Below are 15,926 nucleotides of genomic sequence, written 5' to 3' on the forward strand. Positions count from 1 at the left end.
CGGCCTTGGTGAGGCTGCAGCTGGAGTACTGTGTCCAGTTTTAGGCTCCACAATTCAAAAAGGATGTGGAGAAGCTTAAGAGAGCCCAGAGAAGAGCCACACACATGATCAGAGGTCAGGAAAACAGAACGTACAATGACAGGCTGAGAGCTATGGGGCTCTTTAGCCTGGAAAAGCGCAGGCTCAGGGATGATCTGATGGCCACCTATAAGTTTATCAGGTTTGACCACCAGTATCTGGGGGAATGTTTGTTCACCAGAGCGCCCCAAGGGATGATGAGGTCGAACGGTCATAAACTACTGCAAGACCATTTCAGGCTGGACGTAAGGAACAACTTCTTTACTGTCCAAGCCTCCAAGGTCTGAACAGCCTGCCATCGGAGGTGGTTCAGGCAGCTACACTGAACACCTTCAAGAGTAAATTGGATGCTTATCTTGTTGGGATCCTATGACCCCAGCTGACTTCCTGCCCTGCGGGCAGGGGGCTGGACTCGATGATCTTCTGAGGTCCCTTCCAGCCCTAATGTCTATGAAATCTAAGCGCGGAGTGAGGGGTGGACCTCCCATAACCCTGATTTGGGTTATGACCCAAGGTTGGGAGCCACTGACGTAGATGTTGAAAACCCCCACTGGCTACCTTCCTCCAGGTGAACACAGATCTGTCTATTTGTACTGGACTGGGTCCTACCTTGCAACCAGTTTCCCACCCATCTGACCGTTCAATTGTTGAGCCCATAGTCCCCTAGTTTTACCTTGAGAGCTTTGTGGGACACCATGTCAAAGGCCTTCCTAAAGTCCAAGTGATGTCAGCCTTGGCATCCAACACAGGAGTGGCAGAAGGTGTCCAAATCCAGAGCTGCTTGGCCTAGAGTGGTGGAAGCTCCCCAGGTTCACCTGGGGAACAGGTTCGATGCACTGGCAGCTGTGATGGAGAGAGACAGTGAAGCTGCCTCTGGTGGGGATGATGCCACTCCCCACATGGTAAAGAATGGGCAGAGAGCGAACACCAGCAGGAAGAAACGTCGCATCCTTGTCATCGGAGACTCCATCCTACAAGGACTGGAAGGTCCCATCTGTCGGCCTAACCCCATGACGCGACAGGTCTGCTTCATGTCTGGGGCTCGGGTTAGAGACATCACGGAGAGGATCCCGGCCTACATCCGACCTGCAGACCAGTACCCCATGGTTGTTATCCACATGGGGACGAATGACGTAGCCAGAGGCAACCCTGACCACATTATGAAGGATTTCAAGGCTCTGGGCGACAAGCTTAAGGAGACAGGGGCGCAGGTGGTATTCTCCTCTCTTCTTCCGGTGAGTAGGTGGGGACAGCGACACAAGGCCTGCATTGGCAAGGTCAACCGGTGTTTATGCAGTTGGTGCCGCCAGACAGGCCTTGGGTTCTTTGATAATGACCCATGCTTTCGGGCGTGGGGCTTTCTGGGGTGGAATGAGGTTCACCTCTCTACTAAAGGCAAGCGTGTCTTCTCTTCCAAGTTGGCTGATCTCATACAGTGAGTTTTAAACCAGCATCGCCGGGGAAGGGGGCTGCAGGAAGATGAGACACCACCTGAACAAGACAGATAACAAATGCTACAAGTGCCCAGGTAAGAAACAGGGGTCCAGACAGTCTCCCAAATTGGGGGGTGGCACACGCAGCTAGGCAGGGCCTTAAATGCCTATATACCAATGCTCGTAGTATGGGGAATAAGCAGGAGGAACTTGCCCTCAGAATAGCCAGTTCAGACCCAGACATAATAGAGTTAACAGAAACTTGGTGGGATTCATCCCATGACTGGGCAGTTAGCATTAGGGGCTATAGGCTTTACAGGCAGGATAGAGAAGGAAGGAAAGGAGGGCGTGCAGATGGATTGCAGATTGGCTGAAGTGTCGCACTCAGAGGGTGGTGGTGGATGGGTGATATTCGACCTGGGGAGAAATGGGCAGCAGAGTCCCCCAGGGCTCAGTCCTTCGGCCCGCACTGTACAATCTCTTTATCAGCACACTAGTAGGGAGGGAAAGACTGCAGCAAGACTTGGATAGGTTACTATGTCAAGGAACAATACATATCCTCTGCCAGCAAAATGGGGTCAGAGGAGGGGCAAGCTGAAGTGCTCTGGGTCAAGATTCAAGGGGGCCATGGGGAGAGGGATTTAATAGTGGGGGTCTACTACAGACCCCCCAACCAAGGGGAGCTGGACCGGGAATTTTCAGGCCAGCTTGCAGAGGCACTTAAGGCAAGGGATGTAGTTGTCATGGGTGACTTCAATTACCCGGACATCTGCTGGGAGGAACAATCAGCCAGGTCGGACCATTCCAGGAGGTTCCTGGCGAGATACAGGACCTCCAATTAACTCAGGAGGTGCACAGTCCCACCAGAGGAAATGCCCTGTTGGACCTGGTCCTGGCCACAGGCGACGACCTGGTAAGGGGCCTCCAGGTCCTTGACCACCTAGGTGATAGCGATCATCCCTTGCTGGAGTTTACCCTCCAGCGCAGGGTATCAAGGGCCAGCAGCAAGGCAGTAGCCCTAGACTTCAAGACACCAACTTCAACAAGTTGAGGAGATTAGTGGGAGAGGCACTGGGGTTCTCAAGGGCAGGGGAACTCAGTGCCCAAGATGAGTGGTTGTTCCTTAAGGAGACAATACTCAGGGCCCAAGGGGTGACCATCCCAACAAAAAGCAAGTGGGGCAGAACTGCCCAAAAGCCCTCGTGGCTCACCAAGGGCGTCCGGGAATGCCTGATTGTCAAAAAGGCAATGTACAACCGGTGGAAGGGGGGTGCCATCTCCAAAGAGGAGTATACCTCCTGTGCTTGGGCCTGTGGGGGGCTGTCAGGAAAGCTAAGGCGGACATGGAGCTAGGACTTGCGTCCAAAATCAAGGATAACAAAAAGTCCTTTTTCAGATACACAGGGAGGATGAAGAAAGCACCAGGAAATGTAGGGCCCCTGCAAGATCCTCTGGGCAATCTGGTGGTTGCGCCAGAGGAGAAATCAGACCTCTTTAACCAATTCTTCACCTCTGTTTTCTTGGGCAGGGACTGGGACTTCCCCACTGTGATGCAAGACAGACTCGAGGGGAACACCTCCAGACCTCAGGTTGGGGAGAACTGGGTTAGAGAGTTTCTGGAGGGGCTGGACGTGTTCAGATCAGTGGGTCCAGATTCTCTCCACCCCAGGGCGTTGAGGGAGCTAGCAGGAGTTATTGCAGGGCTCTTGGCACGGCTTTATGAGCACTTGTGGTGCTCGGGCCAGGTGCCTGATGATTGGAAGGTAGCCAACGTGGTCCCCATCTTTAAAAAAGAGAGGAGGGAGGACCCAGGCAACTATAGGCCCATCAGTCTTACCTCAATCCTAGGGAAACTCTTTGAGAAGATCATCATGGAGCACATCTGTGATGGGCCGGCCTCAGAGATGGTGCTCAAGGGCAACCAGCAGACCAACCTGATTGCCTTTTATGATCAAGTCACAAAAGCCTTGGATGCAGGTGTTGCCCTGGATGTAGTCTTTCTGGACTTCAGCAAGGCCTTTGACACCATCTCCCACCCCATCCTCATTAAGAAATTGGGTGACTGTGGCACTGATGCCTACACAGTCAGATGGATTGCAGATTGGCTGAAGGGTCGCGCTCAGAGGGTGGTGGTGGATGGGTCGTATTCAACCTGGGAAGAAGTGGGCAGCGGAGTCCCCCCAGGGCTTGGTCCTTGGGCCTGCGCTGTTCAATCTCTTTATCAGCACACTAGTAGGGAGGGGAAGACTGCAGCAAGACTTGGATAGGTTACAGGGGTGGGCTAGTAAAAACAGGATGTGCTTCAACACTGACAAGTGCAGGGTACTGCACTTGGGCAGTAGTAACCAGCAGCACACTTATAAGATGGGAAACTCCCTTCTTGAGAGCACGGAGGCAGAAAGGGATCTTGGAGTCATTATTGACTCCAAGATGAACACGGGCCAACAATTTGAGGTCACAGTTGGCAGGGCTAACCGGACCTTGTCGTGCATCCAGAGGTGCATCTCTAGCAGGGCCAAGGAGGTGATCCTCCCTCTCTATGCAACACTGGTCAGGCCACAGCTGGAGTACTGTGTCCAGTTCTGTGCGCCCCACTTCAGGAGGGATGTGGACAACATTGAGAGGGTCCAGAGGAGGGCCACCAGCATGATCCGGGGACTACAGGGCAGACCCTACAATGAGAGACTGCGGGACCTGAACCTGTTCAGCCTTCACAAGAGAAGGCTGAAGGGGGACCCGGTGACAGTCTATAAACTCACTAGGGGGGACCAGAAGGGTTTGGGAGAGACCTTTTTTCCCCTAGCGCCCCCTGGCATAAGAAGGAATAACAGCCACAAGTTGTTGGAGAGTAGGTTTAGATTAGACATCCATAAGAACTACTTCACAGTTGGGGCGGCTAGGATCTGGAACCAGCTTCCAAGGGAAGTGGTGCTGGCTCCTAGCCTGGGGGTCTTTAAGAGGAGGCTTGATGCCTACCTAGCTGGGATCATTTGAGCCCAGTTTTTTTTCTCCTGCCCTGGAAGGGGGTCAGACTTGAAGATCTATAAGGTCCCTTCCGACCCGACTTCTATGATTCTGTGATTCTATAATGTCAACCTCATCTCCCGTATTCAGGTGGTGAGTAACTTGGTTGTAGAAGGAGATGAAGTTAGTCAGATATAACCTACCCATGACAAAGCCATGCTGGCTGTCATTCAGAATTTTGCCTTCTACTAGCTTATTGCATATGGAGGCCTTGAGAAATTTTTCCAAGATTTTTCCTGGGATTGAGGTCAGGTTGATTAGCCTGTAGTTCCCTAGGTCCTCTCTCCTCCCCTTCTTGAAGATGGGCACAACATTGGCCCTATTCCAGTCTTCTGGGACCGCTCCTGAGTGCCACGAATTCTCAAAGAGGTTCGCTAGCAATCCTGCGATGACTTTGGCTAATTCGTTCAGCACTCTCAGATGGAGCTCATCTGGTCCTGCTGACTCACAGATATCCAGCCTCTCTAGCTGTTGACTGTTGGTTGGTGATCATCCCTACTGTGACTACCCTGCATCATATTTGCATTCGGTAGGCTATCACTCTTAGACTGGTGGAATACAGGTGCAAAGTACACATCTAGGAGTTCAGTTTTTTTCCTCAGTGTCAGTGATCAGATGTCCAGATGCACTGAGCAGTGGTCCCACATTTTTCACTGCTTTTCCTCCTTTAACCTATGTACCTATAGCAGGACTTCTAATTGTTCTTGATTTTGGTTGCTAACCTGAATTCAGTCACTGCCTTTGCTTTTCTAATCTACCCCTACAGGTGTGGGCCAATTTTATGTAGCTCTCCTTGGGTTCTATTCCTAGCTTCCATCATTGGTAAGCCTCCCTTTTCTTTTTCAGAAGATCTGCAACTTCCCTTGAGCCAAGTGCTACTTTTTTTGTGTACAGCCATGGACAACTTCTGTACACTGAGAATCGTATCCTTGAGGAACGACATTTTTCATCCACACTCTTTCCCTGCAGTCCACGATCCTGTAGGGCATTACATACTAAAGCCCTTAGCTTACTGAAGTCATCTTTTTTAAAATCAAGAATTTGTACCTTACTGGCAGATTTCTCAGCCCTACAATGGACAGTGAAAGTGATAGTGTCATGGTCACTGTCACCTAGTTTATCCTCTATCTTCAGATCGCTCACCAGGTCATCCCTCTTGGCCAATACTAAATCTAGAATTGCATTTTCTCTGGCCCGTATACTTCTTGAGACAGGTAGAGCTCATTGATACAAGTCAGGAATCTATGTGACCTGTCAGATCTGGCCAAGTGTTTTTCCCAGGAGATGTCTGGGTAGTTAAAGTCACCCATAACGACCATATCCTGTGCTCTCATAGCCTCTTCTAGTTCTCTGAAGAATTCCAGATCTAGCTCCTCACCTTGATTCAGAGGTCTGTAATGTATTCCTACAGTTACGCCCCTTCTGCTGTGTCCCCTCTGTATTTTTACCTAAGTTGCCCACCCTTAGTACCAATTTCAGCTTCCAAGGAGGTGTACTGCTTTTTTACATATAGAGCTAAACCTCCACCCTTTTCCCTATGTGATCCCTCCTATGCAGGGTGTAGCCCTTTATAGCTACAGTCCAATCGTGGGTAGAGTCCCACCAGGTCTCTGTTACCCCTATGATATCATAGTTCCTGCTGGAAAGCAGGAGGGCCAGTTCCTCCTGTTTGTTCCCCATGCTCCTGGCATTTATGTACAGGTATTTGAGCCCTCCGCTGGAGGTCCTTGGTTTCCTGTCATATTGAGGGAGCTCCATTCCCTCAGGTTATGCTGTAGTGTCCTTCCTGTCATTTCCTGTTGCAATGGTTGTTTGTTTGTTAGCCCCTGGTCTTGCTCCACTTGTTGTTCCCTCATCCCCCAATGATTTTAGTTTAAAACTTTGTCAAGGAAGTCTGCCAACCTTGCCGAGAAAAGAGCCTTCCCCTTCAGCATGAGGTGGATACCATTCCTTCCCAAAAGACCTATGTCTCTGAAGTGCATGCTGTGCTCCAGGAAGCTAAAATCCTCTCAGTAGCACCATCACTGGAGCCTTTGGTTCACCTCTTCGATACATCCATCTCTCCTAGGCCCGCAGCCTGCAACTGGGAGGACAGAGGAGAAAACTACCTGCACTCCCAACCCTTTAAGTCCAGCCCCGAGAGACCTGGATTGCTCTGAGCTATGTCATTTGTGCCCACATGTATGAGGAGCATGGTGTAGTGGTTGGAAGGCCAGATGAGTTCAGGAATCATCTCTGTCACATCCCAGATACAGGCCCCTAGGAGGCAGCAGACCTCATGGGCCAGGGGGATGGAGTAGCAGATCGCTCCTTCTGTCCCTCTCAAGAGGGAGTCGCCTACTATGACCACCCTGCATCTCTTCTTAGGTGTGGCAGCTAGCTCCCTCCAAATCCAGTGATTCTGCTGAAGTCCCTTCTGGTGGTGTGAGAGGTGTGTACCTGTTGCTCAGTTCCAAGGGAGGAGTGCCCCTGGTGCTGCGTGTCTTGGGACCTGAGATGACTATCAAAGATTTCATAGATTTCTAGAGTTGGGAGGGACCTTGTAGATCATTGAGTCCAACCCCCTGCTCTAGACAGGAAAGAGCACTGGGGTTAAATAACATCAGCTAGGTGCTCGTCTAATCTCTTCTTAAACACCTCCAAGGTAGAAGAAAGCACCACCTTCCTTGGAAGTCCATTCCATATTTTGGCAACCCTCACCATAAAGAATTTCTTCCTGATAGCCAGTCTAAACCTACTCTCCTTTAGTTTGTGACTGTTATTTCTAGTAGCCACGAGGGGCACCCTGGTAAACAGAGTATCCCCTATTGCCTGCTGACACCCCTTCCTCCCCCCCCGGATGAGTTTGTAGACAATTACAAGATCACCTCTCAGCCTTCTCTTGTGGAGGCTGAAGAGATTCAGGTGCCCAGTCTGTCTTCATAGGATCTTACCCGCAGGCCCTTAACCATACAAGTAGCCCTTCTCTGAATCCTTTCAAGGTTATCCATATCCCTCTTGGAGTACTGCATCCAGTTTTGGGCACAGTACTTCATCTGCAGCCTGACCAATACCGCAGAGAGGGGAAGTATCACCTCCCTAGACCTGTTTGTGATGCACCTACTAATGCAAGAAAGAGTGCGGTTTGCCTTACTTATTACCTCGTAACATTGGTGACTCATGTTCATCTTTGCGTCGACTAAGACTCTGAGATACCTTTCCACTGCTGTGGTACTCAGAATGGTACTCCCAGTCTATAGGTGTATTGGAGATTGTTTCCCCCCAGGTGCAGCACCTTGCACTTATCCTTGTTAAACTGCATTCTATTCTGATCCGCCCACTTCCCCAGTCTATCCAAATCTGCCTAGATTTGCTCCCTGTCCTCCAGTATGTTAACCGTACCCCATAGCTTGGTGTCATCTGTGAATTTGGACAGAGTGCTTTCAACCCCATCATCCAAATCACTGATGAAGATCTTGAACAGCACTGGTCCAAGGACAGAGCCCTGGGGGACACCACTGCCCACATCCCCCCAGGGAGAAACTGCCCCGTCTACCACCACTCTCTGGGTATGTCCCATAAGCCAGTTTTTCACCCACCTTACTGTGAAAAAATCCACATTACAGCTACTCAGTTTGCTTGTAAGAATTGGGTGCAACACCGTGTCGAAAGCCTTTTTAAAGTCCAGGTAAATAACATCTATCTCCACCCCTGCATCTAAGCACTTTGTGACCTGGTCATAAAAAGAGACCAGGTTAGTCAGGCAGGATCTGCCTGCTATAAACCCATCCTGGTTTCCCCTTAACATTGTATTACCCATTAGCCCCTCACATACGTGATCCTTTATGATTTTTTCTAACGTCTCACCAAGAATAGAGATGAGGCTAACTGGCCTATAATTACCTGGGTCCTCCTTCCTCCCCATCTTGAAAATAGGGACCACATTGGCCCTTTTCCAGTCTTCTGGGACCTGTCCTGAGTGCCATGAGCACTCAAACAATTGCGCCAGTAGTTTTGCTATGACATCAGTCAATTCCTTTAGTACATTTGGGTGACGATCATCGGGACCTGCCAACTTAAACATGTCCAACCCCTCCAAGTGCCCCTTCACTAGGTCAGTGCTAACTGTAGGTGGATTGGTATTTCTCTCACGCCACACTAAATCTTACTGGGAGGTGTGTTTGTATCCATGTCCAGGAACACACATGCAAAGAAGTCATCTACAAGCTCCACTTTATCCATCCTGTCTCTTACGAGTTGACCTAGGCCATTCTGTAGAGGCCCTGTGTTACCCTGTGCCTGCTTCTTGCTCCCTATGTGCTTAAAGAAGGACTTTTTGTTACTCTTAATCTTTGTTGCCAGCTTAAGTTCAGTATGTGCTTTGGCCTTCCTCACTGCTTCTTTACAAACTTGAGCCAAGCAGGTATACTGTTCCTTGGTGGCCACTAGGGTTGTGCGAAACAGCACTGCTCCATTTCACCTTGTGTTTTGATGGTTTGAGGGCACAGTGTTTTCATCTCAAATTTAATTTCGAGTTGAAACAGCTGTTCGGTTCCATTGACACAGAAGGTTGTTTTGACACTGCTTCAAGTTTTGCTGGGGATGGGAAGTCAGCCCAGCTGGGCTGCTTCCCAGTGCCCCATGCTAGATTGTGCTGGGGCTGGGAGGCAGTCCAGCCAGGCTGCTTCCTGGTGTCCTGTCCTAGATCACGCTGGGGGCGGGATGCAGCCTGGTGGGGCTGCTTCCCGGTGTCCCATGCTAGATCGCACCAGGAGCAGAAGGCAGCCCACTAGGGATGCTTTCCCATGCCCTCTGCTAGATCACACCAGTTGGGCTGCTTCCTGGTGCCCTGGGCTATATCATGCCGGGGCGGGAGGCAGCCCCGTGGGGATGCTTCCCCATGCCCTGCACTGGATTGGGAGCATGCGATCTAGCGCGGGGCACTGGGAAACAGCCCTCCTGGGCTGCCTCCTGGCCCTGGCATGATCTAGCTTCGGGATGGAAAGTCGAACGTTTCGACTTTTGAAACAGTTCGACCAGCCTTGTTTTGTTTCGAGGCTATTTCGACGGCCTTTGTTTTGTTCCAATTTTGCTGTTTCGACCTCGAAATTGGTTGAAACAGTGTCGGAATGAAATGGCCGGCAAAATTTCACGCAGCCCTAATGGCCACCTCCTGCTTCCACAACCTGTAAGCCTGTCTTTTCCTCTGAATGTTCTCCTGAATTTCCCTGTTCAGCCAAAAAGGTTTTTTGGCTCTTTTGCCTCCCTTTGTGTGAACTGGGATGGTGCCCCTATGTGCCTGCAGGATCAGTCTCTTGAGGAACTCCCACCCTTCTAGGCCTGCCAGCTCACAGATGTGATTACCCTTCAGTCCCATCTTAATTAATCTCCTGATCTCATTGAAGTTGGCCTTCCATAAGTCTAGCACTTCTGCCCTACTAGTTGTTTTTCCCACCTTTTGCCAGATAGTGAATCCTATCAACTGGTAGTCACTATCCCCTAGGTGACCTTGTACCATAGATCCCACACCTCTGGTTCCCCCACCCCGTGGTCAGCACCAAGTCAAGTACAGCATTTCCCCTAGTGGGAGTGCATATCTCCTGTGTTCGGTGCAGGTCCTGTATGCAGGTTAGGAACCTACGTGAATGGGAAGACCTGGCTGACTGCTCCTCCCAGCAGATGTCTGGGTAATTTAGGTCACCCATGACAACTAGGTCCTTTGAGCATACTGCCTTTAAAGATCTGTTTTAAGAATTCTAGGTCTAACTCCTCTTTCCAAGCATCCTCCGGGTGCAGCTCCCAGTTGATCTTCCTGTTGTCCCTCTTCACGTAGTTGGGCATCTGTGCTCTTCTCTCTTTGTTCTTCAGGAGAAGAACCTGACTGTAGAAGTCATCAGTCTCCTGCTCATGGGCTCTGATGGCATGAAGTCTGCCTACCTGGGCCTGGAGCTCAGTCACCTGGGACTCCAGGGACTTCACTAAGGAGTATACACCACAGGTCAGGGTGACCTTGCCCCCATTCCCAGTTACTGGCAGCCGTGCCAGGCAGCCCCTGCAGCCCAGAACCAGGGGCTCCACCTGAGTGGAGGCCAGAACCATGGGTTTTGTCTAGGTGGAGGCCTCAATGGTGCCAGGGAAGGGAGCACCAGCTGGAGCTGAGGAGGGAGGCCATGGGGTATGATGCGTCCCCACCATTGTATGGTAATTGGCTATGCCAGGGGTTGTCAGCTGGGGGTATGTGTACCCCTGAGGGTTCTTGGAAAGGGGCTAGGGGGTACGTGCGGGTGGGTACGTGCAGTGGCTCCACTCTATGCTAGAGACAGTGCAAGGGAGCTCACACGCAGCAGCTGCCACTGCCACCATGTATAAGCCTCACCCCTCACTCTGCATCTGGCTGCCACTGCCCCCCTCACTCTGCATCTGGCTACCGCCAGCCCCCTACTCCATGTCCAGCCACTGCCACCCACTCTGCTCCACTCTGTGTCCAGCTGCCACCACCTCCCTGCTCCACATCCACTCCTTAAAAAAGGTTGAAAACCCTTGGGCTATGCTACTACCATGAACTGCTTCCCCTATCTGCAGTTCCTGGTCACATGGTGAGTCTCCTTTTATAACCTTCTGGGCCTGGGCTTACTCAGCCCCCTTGTTAGTGCTCCCCTCAGAGTGCTGGCTGGGGAGTGGAAGCAGCAGGAGAAGTGATCTCTGCGGTCCCCCTGTGGCCGATTGTGCTGACTGGGGTGGGGGAGGCTTTCCCCCCATGGCTCATTGCGCTGGCCCATGATTGCCAGTGGCACGCCTGGAAGTTGGTGTTATCAGCTGTGAGGGACCCTCCTCCCGGTTGCTGTGATCAGCTGCAGGTGGATTCCCTCCCCTGGTCGCTGACTGGGGGCAAGTGCCCCCCTAACTCAGGAGGCACCGGTCACCCATGAGCAAAACCAAAGGCACAGGCAGCTGCTGTAGAGCTTTATATGCTCATCTATATTTTTTATTTCACAGCTTATGGCTTTCAGTAACAGAAAGCTGGTAGAGTCACCTTTGAGAGAGCAACATCACAGAGATGCTTAAAGGTGACTCAGCTGCCGACTAGAGATTAATAACAAGTGCATTATCCTCCATCAAATTTAGGGGACCCTGAAATGAGACATTTTCCTTTGGTATCTCGAGATCTGATCCTGTTTCCATGGCAACCAATAGCTACATTCCTACTGATTTCAGTGAAAGCAAAACTGGCCCTAGCGTCATTATGAGATACAGATTTCCCTCACTTTATGCAGGTTCTGTATGTGAAAATTCACTCTTATGCAATGACCCTTTTTATATAAAACATGTGTTAAAGGTAAGGTAAATTCACTCTTATGCGATCAGTGTGACAGAAGCCCAAGCACTTTGCTCCCTGCTGCACCTGTGCCGCACCCCCTGCCTGCTTAGTGGTAGGACACATATGGCATTGCGTGGCTCTTGGGGCAGTGGAGCTTAAAGTGCAATGCACAGCTGCAGCTGCTCCACCCCATCTCCCTGCCTTTTCCTGAGCTCTGAGATAACGCAAACACTAGCCTTGATGAGAACTTCTGCTTCTACATAAGAGCAAGTAAGGGCTTTTGTAGCAGGTCCCTTCTGTAGCCTGTTCTGTCTTGCATCCAAGAGAATTTAGAATTGATTCTTGAATAGCTCACTGTAAAAGATTAGTGTCCCAACCTGGACATCTACTGAGTGTATTACAATTGCTTAGATTCAGCGTCAAATAAAATCTAACATGGATCCTGTTCTATGATACTGTAGGTTGAAAGATTAACTCCATACAAAGGAAATTTAACCCATGCAAATTAAAAAAACAAAATATTAATAATGACCTTATAGCATGCTGGCTTGCAAAGGCTGTAGCAGAATGCACACTGCAGGCTGGAGGTGTTTGCAGGCTTACGGGAGACTACAGCCAACTGCAGGCAGTCAGGAGTGATTGCAGGCTGCTTAGGAGAACTGGACAAGCTGCAGAGGATGATTAGATGGCCACAGGAAGTTAAAGGTTCCTAGGGGAGGGGGAGGGAGGAGCTGGGGGAGGGGTGCAGGTGCTTGGCTAGCAGTGGTAGAACTGAACCAAGGGTTCTCCCAGGGTCTGGCAAAAGACAGCAGCACTATGAAAGGCAGGAGAGGGAACTCACATGAGTGAGAGAAGGGAGACTGCACTGCAGTGCTGAGAGAGTAGCACAAAGCTGACAGCACCTTCTTGAGGTCTGGGAAAAGACCTCAGGACTGTAAGTTGTCCTGTATGGACTATGTTATGGGTATGTATTGAGGACTAGTTTGTATTGATTGCTGTGTAGTAAGGATGCCTAGAAATAAACATCTGGTGTGAGAGACTTAAGTTGACTGTTTTAGCTAAGCAATAACCTGCTACAGACCTCATCTCAAAACATTTAAATGGGTAAACTGCCTAAACTTATGATATGGAATATATCAGAACAAAGATAATTTGCCCAACCATTCCTTTTGAATAACTGACGTCAACTCTAACTTTTCTACCTTTTGCACTGTCAACTTTGAAATTATATGATCTGGACTGTGAAGCTGTAATAAGCTATGTGAATTCTAATATAAAAAAATCTAACATATCTTAAATGTGTTTTTTAACACACACGAAGAAGTGAGATCTTACAAAAAAAACCCTAGTCTGAGTATAATACATCTATGAAGATATGGAAGATCTGCCTCTGCCTCTAGCTGAAGATCTTTGACTGATATTTTCCAAATGGTTCAGGAATATTATTGGGGGAATATTATTTTACCTTTGATTAATATAATAGATGGTTGGGTGTGTGTGTGTGTGTGTGTGTGTGTGTGTAGATGTCCTTTTCTCTGAAAAGCTCTTGCACTCTCTTCAAAGGTTTGAAACTTGGTGGGGGGAGGGAAAAGTATGCGTCAGTGGTATGCCTCTGCCTTTCCTGTGCGATGGCCAAATTTGGGACCAAGGTTTAAATCTTTCACCATTCATACGTGCTTACCAAAGGCACTTTAGCAGCTAAATACCCCAACTATATTGTGTTCCCATTAAGGAGCCTCCCCAGCAATTACACCTTATGTCTTCTGTGGGTTATTTGGGTTTAAAGCTTGGAAACAGAGTTGGAAGCCTTCCCTCTCCTATGTTGATGGAAACCATCTGGCTGGGTGTAAGAATCATGGAAGAGAATTCTAATACAGATGGGCTCAGAACTGGCCTGGAGCTCTGGGGGGAAATGATTGGGACAAGGAACCAGACAGAAGTACAGAAGACCCAACTTCATTCAGTGTATAGGATAAGTTTGATCTGCAGGTGGACTGGACTTGTAGTGAAGAAGACATTTGCCTGAGTGATTTAATTAAAAGTAGCTGATGAATTTCAACTCTTTTAGAGAGAAAAGTCAAATTTTTGCTTTGCCCTCATTGCCAAACAGAAGATAAGTCTTCAAAATGGAATGGTTGATCCTATTTCTTACTGCACCAAGAATAGCTACAGAGTTCAATGCTTTGGGAACATTAGCTGGTTTGGCAGGTGCTATGGACAGCATAGATCTGTACCTCTTAAGCTAATTATCAGGAGAACATTCCACTGTGACTTAGTTGGTCCAAATATACATGCATGCTAATTGTGGTGTAGCAAATGATGTATATAAAGCCAAAGTGTTTTATATACAAATTGATGGAACACTGAGGAAGATGCAGTAAAGTTGGTAAAAATAAATAAACAAATACATTTCATAGATTTCATAGACATTAGGGCTGGAAGGGACCTTGGGAGATCATTGAGTCCAGCCCCCTGCCCAAAGGGCAGGAAGTCAGCTGGGGTCATAGGATCCCAGCAAGATAAGCATCCAATTTACTCTTGAAGGTGTTCAATGTAGGTGCTTGAACCACCTCCGCTGGCAGACTGTTCCAGACCTTGGGGGCTCAGACAGTAAAGAAATTCTTCTTTATGTCCAGCCTGAAACGGTCTTGCAGGAGTTTGTGACCGTTCGACCTCGTCATCCCTTGGGGCGCTCTGGTGAACAAACGTTCCCCCAGATCCTGGTGGTCACCCCGATAAACTTATAGGTGGCCATGAGATCACCCGAGCCTACGCTTTTCCAGGCTAAAGAGTCCTATGTCTCTCAGCCTATCATTGTAAGATCTGTTTTTCCTGACCTCTGATCATGTGCGTGGCTCTCCTCTGGACTCTCTCAAGCTTCTCCACATCCTTTTTGAATTGTGGAGCCCAAAACTGGATGCAGTAATGAATCAGCCATCAGTAAAAACACTAAGCAGCTGCAGCGGCAGCTTGATTGAAGCTCTGACAGAGCACAGCACCCTGCAGAAAGCATTCTCTTAACTACGTGCTGCAGTGAAGGCTGCCTGTAATACCGCTGGGTTGCAGGAAGACTTCTTTGGACATCCGTGCTGGAATGGGGAGATGGAGGGGAGTTGAGAAAGCATGGAGCTGAGTGAAGTCAGGGGCATCAAGGTGGGGTAGTGAGTAGTGGGCTCTTGGTTGGGAGGGGAAGGCACTATACAAAACCATTGCTGCAGTCGATCAGGGTCGGCAACCCAAGAAAAATGTTCTTGATGCAAACTTTTTATTGACAACTCTTTTTATGTCGCTTTTTCCCCTACAGTTGAAGTTAAAACCCCTAAGTGTTAACTTGGATCTTCTAACTGGCACCTGCCAGCAGGGTTTCATTTATATTATGTAAAACATGTTTCAGTAAAAAGTCTGGCCATCACTAAAAAGCTTGCAGACAGTCAGCAAAAAAAAATGTTGTTGGGTTGGCAACCTTGATAGTGACGCACTATTGCAGCGACTAACTTCCCAGCTTTCACTAGACTTTATAAAGGTACCTTACAGTATTGAAAATATGACAGAGATTTTGACTTGTCTTTTTCCAGAGAGGGGGGCTCTTATTCTTCTTTAGTATAAGAAAATAAAATAAATAGATGTCATGTGGCGGAGGGGACTCACCCCAACACACAGGAAGGGGCCACTATTTGTGGAAGGCACAGGGAACACTTGTGCCTGCTGGGGATAATTTAACAGGCTTCAGAGATGGGGCAATTCCCCCAGGAGATGGCAGCTTGCCTTGCCCATACAGTGGAGGTACCTCCTCCAGTCCCCACAGCCACAAGCCTCAAATGCTGAGGGGGATAGGGCACTTTTTTTTTTTTTTTTTTTTTTTTTAAAGGAAAAGTCCCCAAGTCAAATCAATCCCAAATCCGTGAGTCATTCAAGAACCATATGTGGCTCTGCTACCAGCAAATATCCTCCACCCCAGCCTGGGGCTTTAGATGCTTCCAAATATTTTAGCAGGCTTCCTATGTGTAGGCCCAAGCCCAGAGGCTAGTGTTTGGATGTCCCCTAAGTTTTGCTTGCCTTCAACTGTAGGTCTGCAGGAGCAAGCTAGGGAGATT

The 15,926-nt window shown here is 49.1% G+C and overlaps 1 long non-coding RNA gene across 1 annotated transcript; it reads left to right on the top strand.

Moving 5' to 3' along the window:
- The first annotated feature begins 127 nt into the window (after positions 1-127).
- Positions 128-14,280, top strand: LOC149872915 (uncharacterized). The gene is made up of 3 exons (XR_016440787.1): positions 128-1,313; positions 1,497-1,606; positions 10,383-14,280. It is a non-coding gene; the product is annotated as an uncharacterized LOC149872915 (long non-coding RNA).
- The last annotated feature ends 1,646 nt before the right edge of the window (positions 14,281-15,926 follow it).

This window comes from Crocodylus siamensis, chromosome 1 (genome assembly GCF_052110815.1).
Source record: "Crocodylus siamensis isolate JL-2025a chromosome 1, ASM5211081v1, whole genome shotgun sequence".
Classification (NCBI taxonomy): domain Eukaryota; kingdom Metazoa; phylum Chordata; order Crocodylia; family Crocodylidae; genus Crocodylus; species Crocodylus siamensis.